General features: G+C 38.2%; 1 non-coding gene across 1 annotated transcript; it reads left to right on the top strand.

The window, feature by feature from the left end:
* The first annotated feature begins 2,724 nt into the window (after positions 1-2,724).
* LOC141702761 (small nucleolar RNA R71) lies at positions 2,725-2,831 on the top strand. The gene has a single exon (XR_012567253.1). It is a non-coding gene; the product is annotated as a small nucleolar RNA R71 (small nucleolar RNA).
* Positions 2,832-5,511: the final 2,680 nt, after the last annotated feature.

Here is a 5,511-nt window from a genome sequence, read left to right as displayed (position 1 = left end):
CAAGACATCCTCCACAATACCTTGCGGATATGTAATAGAACGGTCGGCCAACTGCAAGGTCATATAAGTCAGTTTCAGATCAGGCAAGTCCAACTGCTTGAAGATTGACAAAGGCATCAGATTGATGCTAGCTCCCAAATCACATAAGCATCTGTCAAAAGATACTTTTCCAATAGTACACGAAATAGTGAAGCTTACTGGATCCTTAAGCTTCGGAGGTAATTTCTGTTACAGCACAACACTACATTCCTCTGTGAGAGCGACTATCTCTAATCATCTAGCTTCACCTTCCGAGAGAAAATACCTTTCATAAACTTTGCATAACTAGGCATCTGTTCAAGAGCCTCAGCGAAAGGTATATTGATATAAAGTTTCTTGAACACCTCCAGAAACTTCTCAAATTGCTTGTCCAGCTTTTTCTTCTACAGCCGCTTGGGAAAAGGTGGTGGAGGATAGATCTGCTTATCCCATGTATTATCCTCAGGTAGGGGAGAGCGCGGGTCAGATCGGAGCAGTTTTTAGATAAAACCGAAACCGTATGTCTTCAGTTTTTAAAATTTAAAACCGAAACCGCAACCGAAACCGTCGGATCGGTTTCGGTTTAAAAAACTTCGGTTCGGTTCCAATCGAATCGGTTTCGGATTTAAAACCAAATCAAATATAATTAACAAAATAAATTCTTTAATAAACAAATAAATTTAAATGTTCATGTATTTGTTCTATGCATAAAAATTTAATACATATAAGCAAGTATGCAGATCACAGATTTCACTCACCTGTATGTTTGCATATGTCCAGAATCTGAACCTAGTTTGTGTGGCCTGGATAACATGACCAGATAGATTATTTGTCTACTAAAGATGAGACTGAAAATGGATATTGAATATTACCGATATAGCATGTTCATTAACATGTTCAGTACTAGTAGTAATAGCCTTATTACTTTGTCCGCAGTATGTGTCCAATCAGCTATAAACTTCAATTTCTATTACTTTTACTAATATTTGTAAAATATATGTATTTATTATTTTTAAATTATATATATAATTTATTTATTTATTTTAATAATCGGATCGGTTTTGGATTTTTTCGGTTCGGTTTGGGGATATAACCGAACCCGAACAATCGATTTCGGTTTCAGTTTTTAAATTTTCGGTTTCAGTTTCGGTTCGGATTTACACGGTTCGGATTTTACCGGTTTTTAACGATTTCGGTTTCAGTTTTATTCGGTTTCTTGCTTAGCCCTGCCCTCAGGAGGAGTGTGCTCAACAGTAGTCTTCCTTGGTTCCAATTTTACTTCCTACTGCTCTACTTCTTTTTCAGCCTTAGCTTCTTCCGTCAACACTTGAGTTTGTTTGGGATTCGCAACCTTTTCAGGCCTTAAAGTGATTGTTTTTACCTGCTCCTTAGCTTCCCTCTTTCCTGGCACTTCAGTGTCACTGGGTAGTGTACCAGGCTGACGATTTAGCAAGGCATTGGCAATTTGCCCAATTTGATTTTCCAAGGTCTTGATGGAAATAACTTGCCTTTTGCACATAAGCTTCAACTCCTCTAATTCAGATTTTTCATTGGCTTGTTACAGCTGGAGTTGCTGTCTAGGTGCATACTGTGGTTGCTAAAAACCAGAGGGGTTGTACTGCTTAGTTGGATATTGCTAATAAGGTTGTTGAACCGTATTATAAGTGTTGCTCCAACTGAAATTAGGATGATTGCGGTTGTTGGGATGATAGGTGGCTGGCAATGGTTGCTGCGATCGCTGGAAGTTGCTCACAAACTGAGCTGATTCACTAGAAATTGCACACTGATCCGTCTCATGGGCACCAGCACAAAGCTCGCAGCCACTAGAGATTTGATTACTCCATAATTAGCCAAAGTGTCCACCTTCATTGTCAAAGCCTTAAGCTGGGCGGTGATAGCAGTTGCTGCGTCCAACTCCAGAATTCCTGCAACTTTTCCCTGAGTCAACCTCTGGGAAGGATTCTGCTACTCATTAGCAGCCATCAGTTCAATAAGTTCATAAGCTTCGTCGTAGCTCTTAGCCCACAAGGCTCCTCCTGATGCTGCATCAAGCATGGGTCTAGAATAGGGCTGAGCATTCGGTCGGTTCGGTCAAAAACCGAACCGAACCGAATTAACCGAAAACTGAATTATTGTATTTTTCAAAACTGAACCGAACCGATCTTATATATTAACCGAACCGAAAACCAAACCAAATTATTTTGGTTTATTCGGTTCGGTTTCTAAAAAACCGAAATAGTTAAAAAAATTATTTTATAATTAAAATTTACAAATAAAAACCAAAAAAATATTTTAATATACTATAAAATTACAAACACCGTTTGATTATTAAAGATTAAAGACCTATATACTAGTTTATACGTCATCTTACAGTGCTACTACTAATAACTAATAATATTAGTATTAATATGTATATGTTTAATAAATATGTTATATATAAAATATAACTCAAAATAATGTATAAATATATTTCGGTTAATTCGGTTTTGACCGAACCGGTATTCTAAAAACCGAACCGAACCGATTTTATTTCGGTCGAAACCGAAAAATTGAAATAACCGAAATTATGCAAAAATGTCAAACCAAACCGAACCGAAATTGCCCGGTTCGGTTCTATTTTTCAGTTTTGGTTCGGTTTTGCTCAACACTAGTCTAGAAGTAGCAACCAATCCGTTGTAAAAGCAGTTAATAATCATCCAATCAGGCATGCCATGGTGTGAGCACTTCCTCAGCATCTCTTTATATCAATCCCAAGCCTCACACATAGATTCTCCAGTTTGCTGAGCAAACTGGGTAAGAGCATTCCTGATTGCAGCAGTCTTCGCCATAGGGAAAAATTTAATGAGGAACTTTTGAGCAAGATCTTCCCACTTGGTGATAGACCCTGCTGGCAGAGAGTGTAACCATCTTTTAGCCTTGTCCCTTAGAGAGAATGGGAAGAGGCGTAGCTTGATAGCATCTTCAGTCACATCATTAAACTTGAAAGTGTCGCAGATCTCGATGAAATCCCTGATGTGCATGTTAGGGTCTTTAGTAGGAGAACCGCCAAACTAAACTGAGTTCTGTATCATCTGGATCATGCTTGACTTAATCTCAAAATTGTTAGCCCTGATGGCTGGTCTGATGATGCTTGACTGAATGTCATTAATCTTAGGCAGAGAATAGTCCATCAAAACCTTCGGATTTTCTGCTTGATCACCCATCTCTATTAAAGCTGGTTCCTCGACTTTCTCTTCTTCTTCTTCTACCTTCTTTTCTTCCTCAAAAACTTCCTTATGAACTACCACAAGTTCTTCTTTGGCTTTATCCAGTGTTCTCTTATGAGTACGCGAACGCGTATGCATACACCCTCGTTAGAGTACCTGAAATAAAACAAGGAACAAATAAGTAACAATGTCCGAGTCAATGAACTTTAACGACCACTGATGGAAAGCACATAAACTATAAATTAACACTACAGTCCCCGGCAGCGGCACCAAAAACTTGTTAGTCGCTAAACACGCGCTAATAATACAAGCAAGTATACGAGTTCGCAAGTAGTATAGAATCTTTTCTAGTTCGTTCCCATAGAGACTGTATTGGTTAATTAATTAATTCACGCACTTAAGCAATAATGTATGGTTATTATTCAATGTTAAGACGATAACAATTTGATGTTGTTTATAACTAAGAATTAAACTAATAATTATAACTACGAGATTAATATTGACTGAATGAATATATATAACAAACATAGGATTTTAACTTCATTAAATACTTCATTCAATAGCCTTATTATTCTTAAGCATAGCATGCAATGGTGATGACACTAATCAGACAACACTAAACTAATAAACGCCAACTTTCGTTGCACAAGTACCATACTACCAGACATCCACAAAAGAGATAGAAGCTGAATAGACACCAATTATATTGAGACCCTATATGTCTATAGAATTTGACAACATAACGGTTTACGCACAAGTTACCTATATTGATTACACAAGGCAAGTAATATGGTTAAAATTACTAATACATGAACCTATGCTAGCATAACAAGTTCTAAATCATTAAATTCACTTTCACTTCATTATGAATTAACACACTATCTTATAAGTTCGCGACGCTCACAAGACGAATACGCACAACCAATACTATGATATCATACAATCACCACATACTAAGGCATTAAACAATTAACTAAAGAAATCCATAAATAATTCTGCTAGAACCCCAAGATAACGATTTGCCCATAATCGGACTCATCATCAACGTGGATTATGATGAAAATATGATATAACAAACATAGTCTTTATAACGAATAAATAACAGAGTATAACACAAGAGTATAGGTTCACTAAAATAAGAAACGAGCATCCAAAATTACAACTCAAAATAAAGATTCACAAGAATAAACTAGATCGGCATCGCCTTTGTTAATTCGTGCTATAGATCTCTGGTTGTCTTCTCCTTAGCTCTGAAATGTCTCCCTTTTCTTAAAAATGACCTAGAGTTATTTATATAGTAGCCCTCATCCACATAGAACCCCGGAAAATCAGTCTTCTATTCAAAACAGGAATTCTGCATCCCGACCTAACGCGGCCGCGCGTTTGATCAGCGCGGGCGCGCTGGCTCTCTGAAGTTCTGGCGCGGCCGCGCGCTTGATCAGCGTGGGCGCGCTGGGCTTCTACCAAAAATTATTTCTTTTCTTTTCTCCTTTTCTTGCAGCCTCGAGCCTGACTTCGCGAGCTTTTATTCCAACACCACCTAGACACTATATTAGCACCAAAATAATGTTAATTCACCTGATTACTTAGATAATGCCTGAAATGCAAAAAAAATTGGAAACACATTAAAACACTTAACAAATTGAGTACAAATGCATTAATTCAAAGCTTATTAGCGCATTATAAAGTGTCATAAATGCCACTCAACATACCCCAAACTTGAATTGTTGCTTGTCCTCAAGCATAAACAGACTCAAAGAACAAGAAATTAAAATGCATGAATGCAAAACCCCGACGAAAATCATTTAAGACCATGGTTGTTGTTTATCGACGGATCCTCGACCGCTGACTCAGGAGGAGCAGAAATTATCTTAATCAGCCCGGAGGGATTTAAGATCCAACAAGATCTGAAATTCGAGTTCCCAGCTACAAACAATGTTGCCGAATATGAGGCATTTATCGTCGGCTTAAAACTGGCAGCGGACCTCGAGGCCGAGATAAGTCTAATTTCCCCACGAGTCAAAGTATTCGACCCTTCCCTCACACTCGAGGGCTTGCGCTTCCACAATGACTTGCTCAAAGAAACAAGAGAGGAGTCTCAACTCCGCATGATTGCGCAGCAGGAAAAAACTGCAAAATATTTCAACAAGAAAGTAAAAAACAAGCGCTTCAGGGTTGGTGACCTCGTCCTTCGAGATTCTGCTGCATCACAACCCACTATTTCAGGAAAACTTAATCCAACGTGTGAAGACCCTTACCGAGTGTCGAAGGTTATCAGTGCGGTGAC

The sequence above is a fragment of the Apium graveolens genome, unplaced genomic scaffold, assembly GCF_009905375.1.
Source record: "Apium graveolens cultivar Ventura unplaced genomic scaffold, ASM990537v1 ctg5668, whole genome shotgun sequence".
Lineage (NCBI taxonomy): Eukaryota > Viridiplantae > Streptophyta > Magnoliopsida > Apiales > Apiaceae > Apium > Apium graveolens.
The sequence above is the reverse complement of the archived record's forward strand: the minus strand, read 5'-3'. Positions and strand labels throughout refer to the sequence as shown.